General features: G+C 41.2%; 1 protein-coding gene across 1 annotated transcript in view; it reads left to right on the top strand.

The window, feature by feature from the left end:
* Window positions 1-14326: 14326 nt before the first annotated feature.
* The window catches only part of Unc13c (unc-13 homolog C), a 496297-nt gene continuing 493164 nt past the window's right edge, over window positions 14327-17459 (top strand). Inside the window, exon 1 of the mRNA XM_029543555.1 lies at window positions 14327-14479. The gene's annotated coding sequence lies outside the window, so the exon portion shown is untranslated. The remainder of the gene's footprint in view (window positions 14480-17459) is intronic.

Raw genomic sequence — 17459 nt, 5'->3', positions numbered from 1 at the left:
TCTAGTCTATCACTTGCCCTCCCGTAGAACTGTTGGTAAAGCCGTTAAATGCCTAAGTGGCAGGCATGATAGATGTTGGCTCCATTGTTGCTGTTTAATGCAGGTAGACTAAGTGATTCTCAAAGATTAGATTTTTATGACAAGACTCCCCCCTTGCTCCCCCATCACATCATACAGAACTTTTATTTGTCAAAGAAGCCGTATTTGGTTTTTGACTGTTAACAGGAGTCTGAGAAGGGAAAAAAAATCTCTGGATTCTATTCCACGTTTAAGAAGCGCATACGCCTGAGCTTTATAAAGTTTTATTATAGTTGCTTGTTTTGACTTGAAAGTCTGACTTTCTGCAGGTATTCTACTATTTGAAGTGAGTGTATAAAACTGCTCAATGCATTCATGTTTGTCTTCCCACAGACTTCTGGGAAATATCCCTATGTAAAATATGATGAAAACTTTCTTCCATTTTCTTTCTACAGTTTTTTTTTTCTTTTCAGTTTTATACTTTCCTGTGATGTTGGGATTTGGAGAGGTAACTGACTAACTTTGAAAATAACCCTGAATGTAAATGGTCTCACTCTTCTATTTGAATCACTTTAACTGATTGAACAGCTTAAACACAACAAGAATTTGTGCTTAGAAGAAATTCAGCTTGGCAACTGAAATACATACAACTAAAAGTGGAATATGGAAGATGACCTTCTAAGAAAATTAAAATTGAAAGTATGCAGAAGTATTCTAATAAATAGGCTTTAAGCCAAAATTGTCCAGAAGAGACATAATCAGAACATACTGAAAAAGGAATCTCTCCAAATAACATGAAATGATTGTGTGTATACATTTGTGCATACATACATACATATGCCTATATATGTCATGTGTGTGCACATGTGTACATGCAGATATGTGTGTGCCTGTATATGTATTCATGTATATTTATGTATATATTGATGTATATGTATACATGTTTATATATGTATCTATGTATATGTGCATGTATATACATGCATGTACACACATGCATGTTTGTATATGTGAGTGGGGCATGTGTATTTATTATGGGTAACATATGTATTGCATGCATATACATGTATGTATGCATGTGTACATGTATGTTTATATGTACTTGTGTATACATGTTTGTATACATATATATGGAGAGAGCCCTTAATATGTAAATAAAATATTCAATAAATTAGTACATAGTAAGAATTTAAACCTCCTATCCAGAAAAACAACTAATTATTCTTGAAGACTATACAGCAGACTTCTCCGCCCCTCGCTATGGGCTGTACACAGTGACTTCTCTTCAAAGAATGACATATTGCAGAAGGAGGGGAAAGGCAATTTTTCCAGGTGGAGAAAGTAGATAAATAATAATCCAGCCAGATGATAAAGTAAATAACACCAGTTATAAATCAGGCTGAGACTCTGTGCCTTTGATGACACCTGATGAAATTGACAGCTCACCTTGGTGACTTTCCTTCCCTAAGATTGTAATGTCAGCGTATGAAACCCAGATAAGTTACAAAAATAATAAAATCATCCACAATATACCTCAGCACTGCTTTTCAAAAACCTCAAGGTCAAGAAAAAGTAAGAAAAGTGAGATAAATTGCCATGGCTAAAAAGGGACCAGTGAGTTACATACATTAAACACCTCTATATCCTGTGTGGAAACTTGAGTTGGGAGATAGGCATCATTGTAGTTAACAGAACATGTCACCTTGACAGGATCCAGGATCACCCAGAAGATTAACCTCTGGGTGTGTCTCTGAGGGACTTTTCTGATTGGCGGACAGCTCATATTAATTTCAGGCAACATCTGCCCAGGGCTTGAGATTCTGAATGGAAGAAGGATGAGGATGCTAGCTGAGCATTCAGCTTGCCCTGCTTCCCGAATCCCTGATGCTGACTCTGGCTGCCTCAAGCTTCTGTCACTGTCCCTTCCTCATGATGACAAACTGTGGACCTTCAAACCGAGAGCCAAAATAAATCCTTTCCTCCTGAAGTTGCTCTTGTCAGGTGTTATGCCACAGCCAATGACACAAGAGACCTAATAGACCGTTGTGCAAAGCTGAGAGATCTGAACAATGTGTGGACCGTAGTCACTAACTCTATATAACATTTGCTCATTGATCTCAAATGTGTCTCCTACCAATGAAAGATTGTGGTGTTTCTGCCTGCACGCAGACCAGCGCCTTGTCTGCGTGGGCAGAACACCTTGGGGTGGGTTCGCACTAGAGCGCCAAATGTGTGGCTCTGCCTGCTGAACCCACTGTGGATCCGAACTGGAGGACGAGAACTCCTGAGAAAGAACAGGGCTGCAAAGGAAATATGGGGCCTTGGCAAAGTGTCTGATCAAAGCCCTAATCTTTATTGTCAGGACTGGCTTAAATACAAAGAAGGGTTCCCAGCATTCCCCTGAGTCCTTAGAAGTTGCCACGGCGTTCTCGCGATGATGGGCAGTCCTGGCGGTGGTGGGCAGGTGCCGCGATGGTGGGCAGGTCCGAGCAGTGGTGGGCGGTCCAGGCGACGGTGGGCGTTGACAGTGGGCGGTTCGAGGACGCTGTGTTCCGGCTGGTCTGGTGTGCTCCAGCTGCGCGATCTCCCGCGTGCCTGTAAAAGGCAGGACACCGTTTAGAGGGAGGAGCCAACAAAAGATAATAATAGACAGGGTTGGAGGAGTGCCTCTTCCAGAGGTCCAGAGTTCACATCCCAGCACTCACATCTGGCAGTTCACATTGTCTATATTTAGAGTTCCAGGGAATCCAATGTTCTCTTCCTGCCTTGGTGGACACCCATGCAAATGTGGGACACATTCACATAGATAAACACACACATAATACATATACAAAAGTTTTAAAAATATATAATAATGGGAGAAGCTATAGAAAGAAAACTGTATAGGGATTTTTATATTCTTTCCAACTTTATATATTTAATACTTGTGTAAAATGGTACAGTTTATTTAAATAATCATAATCTATTGATTATTATCTATAGCCATATATAATGGTCATATACTTATGAAATATAATTCTTTCATAGTTGGAAATGTAAGGAAAGAATCAATTTATGATGAGATAAACACACATTCATTATATTAAATGTCACATACACTGGTATTTTTACCACATGTTTTCACTGTGTGAGCCTTCTTTCTTGTATTTATTCTTTAACTAACTGTAGTAATATCAAGCATGAAGTTAAAATTAAGTTACTGCCTTTTTTCTCATTTTGTATAATATTTATTTTAAAACATTTAAAGACAATCATCAGTTGAATGAGCATATCAAATGTTTGCTCAAATATTACTTTAAGATATTTTGTTATCGTATATGTATTGTCTATCCAGCATGTGTGTATGTGCACCATGTGTATGCAGAACTTGAAAAGGCCAGAAGAGGACATTGAATCCTGAAACTGGAATTAACAAGTGCTCATTTGTGTGCTGGGAATCAAACCCAGGTCCTCTGCAAGAGCTGAAAACATACATAATCACTAAGTCACTTCTCCATTACTCAAAGTAAGTACTATTTTAGTATTTCTTTTGGCAGACGTCATACACTGGTTCACCTAGAATCCAAGCCCACGTTCTTCCTTGTTCTCCTCCCTACACCACAGAGTATAAAATTCAAAGACTCCATCCATTCCATAGTGTTCCTCATAGCGGGTGTGGCTATGAGCTTGCCCTGGAGCTTGCAAACACCACATGCATTGCTTCCTTATGCTTGCAGTAGAAATATGACAGTCATCACGGTAACTTCATGTGCTTCATTTTATTGCTAAGGAATTCCTTCCTAAGAGCACTGGATGTTCCTTCCTTCCTTCCTTCCTTCCTTCACTTGATTGATTGAAATTGTTTTGTAAACTTTTTATGTTAGAAGGCTACTATGTGCCAAAGAGATTAGTACAGATTAACCCTATAGATGTCTCACCAGACTCAATGATAATCAACTCACAGCTCATCTGATACTATTTCAATGTCCATCCTTTGCATTCTACCAACCATCAGATTGACATAATACTACTACAAGCATAACTGGTAAACATAGATATGTAACATCATAGATACATAGTGTGATGGTTTGTATATGTTTGGTCCAGGAAGTGGCACTATTAGGACGTGTGACTTTGTTGGAGTAGGTGTGTCACCATGGGCATGGGCTTAAGACCCTCAACCTAGCTGCCTGGAAGTCAGTCTTCTCCTAGCAGCCTTCAGATGAAGATGTAGAACTCTCAGATCTTCCTGCACACTTTTTTTTTAATGGATGGAAGGCATCTATAGGCTTTTATTTTTTAAAAACATAGCAAAATGAAATACAGTTTGATAAAACAAAACAAAACAAAACAAAACAAAACAAAACAAAACAAAACAAAGCAAAGCCTATCACATTGAAGTTAGACAGATAAACCAACCAAAGGAAAAGCCCAAGGGAAGACACAAGAATCAGAGAGCCACTTGTTCATGCACTCACGAATCCCATAAAAACCCTAAGGTGGAAGCCATAAGAAATATGATGAGGACCTGGCACAGATTCATGCCTTGTTCCTAAACACTTCTATGCTCCCGACTTGATGATAAATAATGGACTGAACCTCTGAACATGTAAGCCAGCCTCAATTAAATGCTGTCCTTTATAAGCCTTGCCTTGGTCATGGTGTCTATTCACAGCAGTAAAACCCTAAGACAAATAGTATCTGATGAAAAATACTTTTTCTTGATAAAATTTTCTTGATTAAAAATCTATAAAATTACTAAATCAGTAAGTAATGGCAAGTGCCTTTTGGAAAATAGGCTATAAAATATTCGGTCATAATCTCATACTGTTTAGTCCTCGGGTTAGAGATAATTGAATGTTCATAAATTGCCAAAACCAAAACAGATTTTATATAATATATGGTGTTCATAATGCTTTTATAAACAAAATTAAAGTGTGCACAGTGTGTGCAAGCTGTAAATCTAGTTCACAATCCACATAATCCTGTATAAATGAATTTGGCACTCTGCAGCTGTTTTTGAGATTGAAAATACCAGCTGTCTGGTATGTAGACAGCTCAAAAATCAGGGATGCCTTTGTTTTTCTTGGGAGCTAAGATAAGGATGACCCATCTCTGAACTCATGACAATCTTCAATATTTTTTTTACCAGTTTTATAATATCAATTCTACATTCTTTAAAGGCTTCTGTGGTCCCTTACCATGTTGACTTCATTAGAATTCTGTGTTGTATCCTCTGCCCAAAGGCCTTTCTACTCTTCTTACTGCTGATGTTTACTGAAACATAACTTCTTTGAAGTCAAAGAATTTGCTTTCTATGGTCTCCAGTGCCACATAGCTGTGCCAGCTTTGGTTAATGGATGGATTTGAACCAATGGTGGTTCAAATATACACGTGGCTGTCCTCAGTCTTTGGTATCTTCCTTCCGTTCTCTCTCCTTCCACATCAACTCCTAAAGCATACACTCCTTACATTTCAGTAGCTTTAACATCTCCCCAGGGCTCAAGGTTCAAGCTTTACTGCATTAATTTAAGAAAGCAATTTTCTTCACATCTCCTTACAACAATTTGTCGTCTACTATCTTCTACAGTAAAACTGTGGGGGATTTTCTTGTTCAACTGCAGCTTTTACGCTCTTTTTGAGTTGTTTTAGTAGGTGTGCTTGTGTTTGTTTAATGAGCACACAGAAGACTTGGTTTTGTTATGGAATTTCCATAATTCCTTTTTTGTTGGCTTTCCTCTCTCTTCTCTCCAATCCTCCTCCCTGCCCTCCAGCCCCTGTCTTTTGGAAAGCAGCAGCCCCTGCTTCCAGGTCACAGTGCTCTCTCTGTCCCTTACACAGATTTTTTTTTTCTCCTTTTCGTGGCTGCCTTTCTAGCCTTCCAGCTTGGTAACATGTACTTCCCCGTATATGCATAAAAACACACACATATACCAAAATCTTTGATTCACACATGAAAGAAAATACATGGCATTTGCCTCTTTCTAAGTCTGGGTTACTTCCCTTAATATAGTAATTTCTAGTTGTGTCAATTTCCCTGCATTGTTGCAGTATCATTTTTTTATACAGCTGAATGAAATCCATTGCACCACATCTCTTTTCTTCATCTGTTGGTGGACATGGAAAACTGACCCCCTTTCCTCCAGTCTTTGCTGCTGATCTTCCTGTAAGGGAATCTCACCAACCACCCTCATATGCACAGCTTCCTCCTGGGAAAAATGCTTTGTTCCCCCCCCATAAGCATCTTAAATTATATATGGCTATGTAATACACAGCATCAATATGCATATCCTATTTCATCTGAGCATAGAGAAGCCCTGAAAATAAAGGTGAACACTAATATTACACTACCCCTAAGTCCAGCATAGTTCTCCTGCATATTGTACATCAATCTGACTCACAGTGAGGACCTGCGCAGATACTTATGGACCCACTTGTAGTTTGTTATTTTATGTTGCATCAGCCACACTTACTTACGGTATTGGTAATAATAGCCCACGTGGCATACGCTCTAAAAATAAATAGGCTCTCTGCTTTTTTTTTTTAAACCATTGTTTTTAAATTTACTGACCTTAGTGACAAAAGTGTATTTTCTGCAAATGTGAGAGAGCAAGGGCGGTGATGCGGAGAGCTGACCTCTGGTCTCACTGCTGAGTGATGGGAATTGGTAATCTCACTGTCAGGAAAAACTAGACTGTAGAGGTCATACATAACGTAAGGCACACAGCCCATCTCAGGGCCATGCAGAGCCTGTGCTGAACTTCTAACTATATGGAAAAGGAGGCCATGGGTCATTGAGCTTATATTTTTGTCTTAAAGGTAGGCTAGGGAAGTGGGTATTCCGTGTTGTCGCCAGCTTTGGGATGCTCAGGGTACCCAGGACTATCCACAGCTTTGACTTGGTGCCCTTACGAAGCCCGCTCTGCAGACTTCCTTCATCAACAACTAAGGAAGCTGCGGGTGTCTAGACCTGGGTATCCCGCTTTATCTCTGTCCTCCGCAAATGTCCAGTAAATTCTCCTTTGGCTCCTCTCTAACTTTAGCCCTGAAAAATCAGTCGCAATTGCTTGAGAAAATTGACATGTATTTTCTGATGGCAAAAGTAATATGTACCCGTAGGGAGCTTAGAAGAGTCCAAAAGCAAGCATTAGGTCAGAGGAGAACTCTGGTGCCTTGAATGAAGTAGTTATTTTACTTTTATACGAGAACTACCACGGAATTACACATTCTTGGCAAGCGTCGTTGGGACTCCCGCCTGGCTTCCTGGTGGGCAGCTGTACCACATTGCATTGGGTCACTAGACGGGCTTCCAGGCTTTGGTTTTGTTTTTCTTCTCATAAGAGCAGTGCAACATTTTTATGTTTACATCTGCCTGCGTTTTGAATTTTTTCCCTTAGAAATGGAGCCATATATTTAAATGTATGCATATTTGTATTGAGACAGGGGTTTCCCAAAACATTTTACTAGTTTACAATATTGCCAGAAATTTGAGAACTGTGTGTGTTTACTGCATGAACTGTCTCAAAATTCTCACAAAGGAAAATGGAATGTGACTGACTGTTCCCTGTTTTCTACTGTTTCTTCTCCTCCTTTTCTGGCATCTCAGCGGATGAGGCTTATTCCTGTGTAAAGGGAAAAGTCCAAAGTCAGTCTGTCTATCTACAGAGTTACTCGTCATATTGATTCCTTCCCCATCACCTGAGTGGTCGATACTGCCTTGTGAGGTTAGCTCTTATTGCATCCAATAACCCTGAACAGCCTTCTTCCATGTTAGTAAATGGACCTCCACACATGTGCCGGGGTATGGGTGTTCACATGTGCGTGCACACACACACACACACACACACACACACACACACACACACACCCCACAAGGGTAATAAGGATAACGTTTTTGGTTTTTTTCAATGCTCAGTTTGCCCCTTCTCATCTAGCTTTGCTCGCATCCTCTTCTTGTAAGTTCTACTTCCTAGTACCAGGCACTGAGCCTAGGCCTTGTGCTTGCTTCTTAGGCAAGTGCTCCTTTAGCCAGCTTTACTCCTGGTCTTCTTTTCTTTTTTCCTCTGAGGAAGGATCTCACCCAGTTACTTGGGCTAGCCTGGACTCCTTTTCCAATTGCCATGCTCCTGTGTCAGTCTCCCAAGACAGAAGTGTGTCACTGTGCCCAGGCTGCTGGTCTCCCTACTTCTCTTCATTTCTTTGTGCCCATTCCTTTTCAACTCCTAGCATGTGCCTGGACTCTAAAAATCCTTCTTCCTCTAAAGGACCTTTCCTCAGCTCACCAGCGAGGAACTATTTATAAATAAAAGCCTCTCTTTGTGAGACTCACACCACTTGTTCAGAATGACCTTTTAATGATCTTAGATCTGATTCCACCTAAATCTCTCCTTGTGGTCAGGGTCACTGAGATGAATGAAAGTTTTGCCCAACTTCTACCTCAAAGTGTTGAAAGTGTTGCCCCTCCTCACCTCCAAAAACTGACAGTAGAGGAAGGAAACAAGGGCGTGGTCTGGTCAGAGAGCACATAGGAGAAAGCGGTAACCTTCCAGTCTGTGGCCATAGTCATAAAGACGACACATAAAGAGAGGTGGAAATAACACAGTGTCAGGGAAAATGGGGATAGCAGCTGACTATGATGGCGGTCAGACACCAGCAAATACCAGATGCTACTAAGTCCCCCCTTTGATTTGCTTAGTTAGCTCACATTAAATACCGTTTTGTGTTGAAAACAGTATGGGAGATGAAATGGATGATTCATTGTTATTAGCAGAAGCCAAAGACCTCTGACAATAGACGCCAGTGAACGGATAGGCAAAGGGTCTTCAGGAGGCTTAGGGGCAACAGTGCATTGTGGGTACAGCCATCAAATAGTATCAAAAGCAGCAGGAGCTCCAAGGACTTGGTCCCTCACCCAGAGAGGCTGCATGCCTGGGGCAGGGTCTTCGTAAGACATGGACGATGGTCCTAGAGTCGATAGGAATTCCGATTATGTTTAAATAATAAAAAGTAAGACAGATATAATGGTTTGCTACAGAGTATTTGCCAACCTAGGATAAAATGTTCTTCCAAACACTGTAATTTGTTGATCTATAAATTTTAGTCTCTGTTTGGGAGCTGTGTAGCCAATGTAAACCGAATGACACCAAATCAATTCAGGTTTCAAACAGCCTTGACCCCAACAGATGTACCCATCACAATTTCCTGGAATAATAAAATGGCTCACACTGTTCTCCATCCTTCGAGGACCTCAAGGGAAGAAACTAAGAAGCACATCTATCAAACACCATCTAAACAGTGCGGAGAATAAGCTCTAAAGAGAAAATGACTTCCATTCTCATTAAGTTGCCCGAATCTGAAATCCAGACAGAGGAAGACAAACCCAAGGAGAGTCTTCTTCATTAGTGTAAGATTATCACAACACCCTGCCCCCCACGGAGTTGGTAGCCACAGGGCTGACCGAATCATTCCGTTCTTTTCATACCAGTGCACTCAGCCAAATCAATACAGCAGTGAATGCTGTCAGTCTGTAAGCTGTCCTTAGTGATCAAACCTTCTCCAGAAATGTTGTGTGGCTGGAGAGAAGAATGGGCAGCAGACAAGGATCAAATGTCTAAAACCTGGAAGCTCCGGTGGGCCTGAGTTTGAACAGGAAGTCACCTGTGTGATCCACTATTGCTATGGGTGGTGGCACTTCTAAGCGAGGCCTGGAAGTGTGTCTTTCTGACAGAGACACTGACGCTTTCAACCAGGATAGCTTAGTATTTAGGTCCTAAAACCTCATCAAGAAAATTAAATATGAGGTGCAGTCGAGATGGCACAAGCTAAGAAAAAAGGAAGATTCAAAGGAAATTTGCACTAAGTGGGTCATTATCATGAATATCGCACATTCCCAATAACCTTGTCTTTGGTTGATTGGTTAATTTAGTTGGTCAAATGCAGCCTTTTGGATTATGGGTTCATTAAAAACAGTCTTTTCTTTGAGAGGAAACTGAACTTTCCCACTGAGATGAGAGACCATCTTGTTTCTGCTTCTGTTCCACAGAAGCTAAATACTCAACAAGTAACTCCTTCCATTGGCATTTCAGGAACTGATAGGATCACAGTTTCTTCATTTTATTTATTTATTTATTATTATTTTCTTTATTTATATTTCAAATGCTATCCCGAAAGTTCCCTATACCCCCCCCCCGCCCCTGCTCCCCTACCCACCCACTCCCATTACTTGGCCCAGGCCTTCCCTTGTGCTGGGTCATATAAAGTTTACAAGACCAAGGGGCCTCTATTCCCAGTGATGGCCGATTAGGCCATCTTCTGCTACATATGCAGCTAGAGACATAAGCTCAGGGGGTACTGGTTAGTTCATATTATTGTTCCACCTAATAATTAAAAATATCTGTTTATTTTTATGTATAAAAAAGAGTTTTATTGGTATGGATGGTATGTCGATGCACCATTATGCACCTGGTACTTACTGGGGTCAGAAAAAGTCATCATGTGAGTCCCAGGAAATGAACCTGGGTCCGCTGGAAGAACAGTAAGCTCTCTTAACCATTGAGTCCTCTCTCTTTCCCCTGCTTTTCTCATTTATGCATAATGGAACATTTAATATAGACAAAACAATTTCTATAAATGTTTATTTTAAAAATTTGGAAATCTTATATAATAGAACAATCCCATTCTCGGTTTCATTGATGTATCATATGCTCTTGAAATTCTATGGATAAAATGAGCAAAATTCCCACTGTACTTGGTGCCATAAGTCTGGACTCTCCTCTCTTTGCCCCAAGGCTGTGAAGCTTGCCACCCATTACAAAGGTAAAATTCTGATTCTTGTGAGATTCTCCATATATATTGCAAAATAGATTATTCTGAATATAACAGTGAAAGTTGACAGTCCTGAAATCTAGATTCCTATTCTTCCATAAGATGTTCTCTTTATACACAGAACTGCATAGTCACCCACCGTAAGTTCTGAAGTCAACATCTGCGTTCATGCCCACTCTGATCTTTATTGATGATATTCAGTGAAGCTACCTACAGGAATGACTATAATAACGGTTCTGTAGTATGAATGTGAGGATTCATCAGATAAGTACAATAAACTGTAACTTTACGTGTTGTTAAATTTATTTTTTGATGATTTTACTTTTACTTATCTTATGTGTGTCTGTCACTGTGTGATCAAGCTCACGTGTATGCCAGACCGAGGCCAGAAGTAGGTATTGGGTCCCCTGGAGCTACGTTTATACATGGTGGTAAGCTGTCTGTTGTGGGTGCTGGGAAGAGAAGTCAGGTCTTTTCAAGAGTAGTAAGCTCTTATAAACTCTGAGCTGTTCTTACTCTGTGTATGTGTGTGTGTGTGTGTGTGTGTGTGTGTGTATGTTCCAGAAAGAAAACTGTTAAGAAAAGTGGTTTATGTTTGTTGGATAATGACATTGAGCATGGAGAGCCTTATCTTGGGGCAAATGTTAAAGATGAATGCATGTAGCATAGACATTAGGCAATCAGGATTCTGCTTCCTTTAAAGTAAGGCCATCCCGAAACACAGCAATCCCACAACAGCTGACCATCTATGGAGATAGCACTTTGTATGGAAAATGTGGAAAAACTACAATATTCTATTAATTTAGGCTAAGAAAATGCACCCATTTTTTTTTTTTGTAAGTTCTGCCTGAAAACTTGTGTTTCTGTTTCCCCCAAAGCAGCCACACTTTTCACCAATGGGCAGTTCTCTGAACAACTGTTAATTAACATAGCACCACTTGGACAGGGACATTCCTGTGCACACTCTTACAAGAAGAACAACCTATCCTTATTGAAATTAGTAGTTAGTATATTGGGAGGAGGTAATGAAACGAGTAGGTCTTAACTTCCATTCTGTAAATATATTTTTGAACTCACATTAAATATATGTAAGCTTTACACATTAAATTCAATCTAGACTCTTCTATTACTACTTTCTCAACTGTGCTTGCTCTCTAGAGTCAGCCATATCCTTAAAACCCACCCCAAGTGTCTGGGTGGGCAAGGATTCTGCTCTTTTGAAATGCTCTCTCTCTCTCTCTCTCTCTCTCTCTCTCTCTCTCTCTCTCTCTGTGTGTGTGTGTGTGTGTGTGTCTCTGTGTATGTGTCTCTGTCTCTGTCTCTGTCTCTCTGTCCCTCTCCTGAGTGTGTATGTGTGCACACAGGAGTGAGAAGATGTCAGACACCCTGCAGCTGCTGGTTCTGAATCTCCCTGATATGGTGTTGGGGTCTCCCAGCTCCCTGTTGCTGCCAAGCCTAACTTGCTGTTACACTAATCACTCTCCTTCAAAGTGCCAGCCCCCTACAGGTGCTGAAACCCACTAGAGAGTTGCTGTGTCTCCACCACCTACCAAGAGGACCCCCCTGGATCTCCCAGAATGCAGCATCCTTGGACCGCCTACACCAACAGACATTCGTCCCTGCCTCAATCCTTGGACCCACCTATGATCGGACCGCCGCCGCCGGCAACTTCAAAGACTTAGGAGGGGGCTGGGGATCTTTCCATGTTATTTAAACGGAGTTCAATTATTAAACCTCGGAGCCTTGATCAGAAAAAATTTGTCTAGGCTTCCATTTGCCTCTCACACTTACCATTTCAGCCAGCCCGCCTCTCAGGATGAACCCAGACCAGATTAAAGTGAGTTTTGTCAGAAACTCACAATATGGGTGCTGAGAATTGAACTGGGGTCTGCTCCAAGAACAGCAAGCATGGCTAAGCTCTCCCTCCAGATCCCCAAATCTGCATTTTCACAAGCTCTTTGTGTCTCCAAGACAAAGAGTTGGAAGTCCACAAATTAAGTTAAAAAACGGTTCTATGACTTCTTTGAATGAATTTAAATATTTGAGAGAAAACAAAGACTCTGGAGGCCACCCTATGGTTAGAGTAAGGAAAGTGTGGGTAGTAGCAGTTCCTCATCCATTCCTTTATTTTTATAATGGCCCAGCCCTTAATATTCCAACAAAATGGGAATTCAATGAAAGAATCCTGCTTTTTCTACTCCCCACACTTCCAACCTTTCCTGCAATAAAACAGCCAAAATTGGACTGGAAAGCTTTCCTGAGTTCATCTTGTGTAATTAGAATGATTTCATCTATTAAGCCTCCCAGAATTCCTTAGCAATTGGTTGTAGTTGAAGCTTGTGCTATCAGAAGTCTCCCTGGCAGCAGGTTCACTCTTTTGGGTTGCAAGTCAGCAGGAAGGCACCCGGTTCCTGAGAGAGAAGCAGCTAGGTTGTCTTGCTGGCTCCAGAAGGAACCTGTGAGATAGAGTAGCTCGGTTCCTGGGGAACACATTGTTCTCGATTGCTGCCTGATAAGACCTTGAGATTGTTGGGGAAACAGAACGAACTAACCCAGAACTCATAAGGGAAAGTTTTAGATTACGACATGTATGACCCAGGTCTAAACATACTGCAGAAGGAAATGAGAGACACGGTGAAGGACCCGATGATCTTGGCTATTTACACTGACTCTGAGACACAGTATTTTTATTAGCACTCTCTGTTGGTTAAAGGACATCACCTGTGCCGTTCTGAGATCACATACAGAATGAAAGGGTTTGTGTTCAAGGTTGTTCAGCTTGGCATGTTGTAAGTGAGAGAACGCTGTGCCTGGGCAGTGGGAGCAGCTGAGCCAGGAGACTTCCTGATGCAGACTGACACTCTGGAAGAAAAGGTTGGGGAAGATTAGCATAAAACTGCAGTTCTTTCCCATAATCTCCAGCCCGACTTTATTTGCTTAAACAGTAAATGGTTTCTAAATCATTTTTATAAGTTCCACCGGCAGCTTGCTTTCAAACCTGGCCTTCGTTTGTTTGCTTGTTTTGTTTTGCTTCTCGGAGGCACTCAGGTGCAGAGGCAACAGGGATTTCGGAGTTGAGTATGAGGCTGCTCCTGCAGCTCTCACAGGCTAAGCAGCAGCTCCAGGGAGACCTGCAGGTATTTGGCTACAAGCCCAGTTGTCTCCCTAGCTGTCAACAAACTTAACAAACCGCTTATTTCTCTACCCAGCTTTTTTTTTTTTTTATCATCCTCTTATTACACGTCACACATAGTCACAGTTTTTAACAGTGGTTTTGGTTAAATCAGAGCTAAAGTATTAAGCCTACCTAGACCCTCTTGTATGTTTAAATTATCCCCCACTCTCTCCAGGGTATCACTTCATTGACCTTGATATTTTTGTTCCCGCCTGGGTGAGTCATTTTATGTCTGTCCTCTGAGATGGCAGCCAAGTCAACACTGAGCTCTGGGAAGGTCTCTGTCCTTGTAGCTGCTGTTATACATTAGGGCTCCAGGAGCCTCTGCACTCCTGTGTCCTGGTGACTGCTGGGTCCCCCGGGAACTCCAGAACTGGCTGTTTTCTCTGGCAAAACTGGTGACTATGGATGGAGGCACCGGAGGCTTCTCCCTATACTCGCCTGCAGTAGGAACACTCTACCCCACATCACAGAGTCTGTCCGGTACTGTCCATCATGGGTGTGGGAATGGTGGTTAGTGAACAGTGTGGGGCTGTAGCTTGTGTGTTACGGTGATGAGATCTGAGCAGTTTTTCTAGTCACAGAACAAGCACCTCCCTTGCTCTGCAGAAGGGAGACATAGACAATGGCTGTCTTTCTGCCTCTCGTTTGTTCTGGTATATGGAAGCAGAGGAAGGACTTTGTTATACAAATTCTACAATACTGACTGGGTGTTGGTGTTGGCTGATATGACAACTTTCCTCCGTTCCCACGTTCTCAAAGCAGCATAGTATGTTGGTTAATGTGTGGGTCCCAGGTTGATTTCCATGCCTTGGACATAGGCTGTGTCATCAGTTTGTCTCAGTTTCTTTCACAACTTCATCTGTGGTGTAATAGGAGGATGAACTGGAGTGGGTTTTCAGTGAGCATTCAGTATACCTCACACATTGTCGGTGAGTGTGTCAGGCATGGGTATGGAGAGACGAAACCTTCGAATGCTCCTAGGGGAATGCTGTGAATCTCAGTGAAACCCAGCTCTGTGGGCAGGGAAAGAATTAACTCCCTGAGTAGGTCCAGAGCAGAGTCTTTACAAGGCAGGTTCTTGGCACTAGGGCAGTACTAATGAAACATAATTTAAGTGAGTTCCTTTAGGTCTACATATGCTATGCTGATTAGAGGCATGGTGGGCTATCTCAAAGAACCTACTTAGTTGCTAATCATAGATTCCGAGTCTAAAACTAAGAGTCTATGACTAGTCTTTATTACAAAGCACAAACCAGCAGATCTCATGCTACATGCAGCAGTGTACTGTCTTCTCAAGTGTAGCTTCAAAATATTCTGCATGGGGCTGGGGAGATGGCTCAGTGGGTAAGAACAATTGAGGTGTAGGCATGAGAGTCTGAGTCTGAATCCCCAGAACACACCTAAAAAACTAGGTGGACCTATAACCCCAGCATGGGAGTCAAACACTGTCAAATCCAGAAAGGTCTCTGGCAATCAGCCTAGCCCAGTCGGCAAGCATCCAGTTCAGTGTGCTAGCCTCCCCCTGGCTAATAGGCAGAAAGCTATAGAAGACCCTCATCCTACTCTGGCCTCTGCATATGTGTGCATTGCTACCTTTTCTAACATCATACACACACATGCACACACGCATACACACACACACACACACACACACTCACCACATGACAAAAGAGTTAAATATTGGAGTACTACTATGCTTTGGAATGACAAAGGTTGAAATATTCAGTGTACTCTTGGCATACTACAATGTCAACCTGCATTTGTTTCCATGTGATCCATGTTCACGTGGCCCCAAGTGCTTGTATGTCAGATCTGAGTCTATTTGTTCTTACTAGTTTAGTCTTATTTCATACACTTTCTTTTTGTAACAATTTTTTTGCATTTATTCATTCTAATGCATATGTAGAATTCTATCTAAAAAATGTTCTTTATGATAGGCAGTAGGGGCACTTTAGAACTTCCATCTCTAGTCACCTACCTCAGTCATGGTATTTTCTATCTGAAACATAAATTTCTTATTTATTCATATTACTAATTAGATAGCATTCTAAGCCACTGCTACATTACAGCCCCACTGAAGCCTGAAGTGGGGTTGACATGGAATTCATTTATTAGTCCTTGAATGTTTTTCCTTAGGCAACCATTTGGTTTTGGTTTTTGCTTTTGTATTTTTCTTTCATTTCTTTTTATCTTCCTGCTTTATTTTTTATTTATTTTTCATTTTTTCTTTTATTTATTTTATTCCCTTGTTTCTTTTTTCATTTTTTTTTCAATGTGTTCTAGAACTTAAATGTTACACATCAACAGACAGTAGGGTTTTGTTTTTTTTTAAGTAGTTTTTTTGTAACTGTTAGATTGACCTCATTTTCATTAGACTATGATCTCGTTGGTATGTGTGGCACTTTAGGTAGCATAGCCTCAGAAACAGGCTCAAAGGAGCTCAGGTCTGGTACATGGTAATCATGAGAGGGAGCCCTTCTCTCTGAAGCATTGACTGTGTGCTTGGCTTAGCATGCTATAGGTATTCCAGGTCCCAGGAAGATGAGCCAAGAGGCATGCTTCCTGTGGTCTTAGGGTTTGATTCTTGAGAAGGGAGTATTTTAAGTGAATATATAAATAATGAAATGATACTTCTAACAATAACTGCAACACAAACTCCACATTTGTCTGAAGTAGATAACTATGGGGAAGGATAAAGTAAGAAGCTGAAAGAGAGTTTCAGAGGCAAGCATGCTGGGGATAGAACTTGAAGAATAAGTAGAAATCATACTCCAGTGTGGTGTCTTCTTGGTTTGGGGGACATAATGTAGCAGGAGAGAGAAGCTTCTTTGGAAATGAGAAGGAAATAGGTATTTCTGTGACAGGAAAGCAGATTACTCTAGACCAGTAATTCTTTTTGTTTCCTTGTATGTTTGGTTGGTTGGTTGTTTTTTTTCAAGATAGGGTTTCTCTGTATAGCCCTGGCTGTCTTGGAACTCACTTTGTAGACCAGGCTGGCCTCAAACTCAGAAATCTGCCTGCCTCTGTCTCCCAAGTGCTGGGATTAAAGGCATGCACCACCACTGCCCAGCTAGATCAGTAATTTTTATCCAGTGGGTCCTGACCCCCTTTAGGATCAAATGACTCTTTCACAGGGATCACATCAGATATCCTACTATAACAGATAGTTATATTGTGAGTCATAACAGTAGCAAAATTGCAGTTATGAAGTAGCAGTGCAATAATTTTATAGTTGGGGGTCACCACAACATGAAGAGGAACTGTATTAAAGTGTTGTAGTAACATTAGTAAGATTAAGAACCACTGCTCTGGAGTGTTTAGTCTGGATTTGAGTGGGGAATTAGCTTTATGTTTTCACTTTTACTCCAGGAACTTCCTGGTGCTACTGTAAAAACTGGTTCCCATATTAAGAAAAGCCTCCAAAGTTGTTGGGCTATTTTTCATTCATATCAGAAACAAT

The sequence above is a fragment of the Mus pahari genome, chromosome 10 (genome assembly GCF_900095145.1).
Source record: "Mus pahari chromosome 10, PAHARI_EIJ_v1.1, whole genome shotgun sequence".
In the NCBI taxonomy this organism is placed as follows: Eukaryota; Metazoa; Chordata; class Mammalia; order Rodentia; family Muridae; genus Mus; species Mus pahari.
Note: the sequence above shows the minus strand (reverse complement) of the source record. Positions and strands in the feature narration are given on the sequence as shown.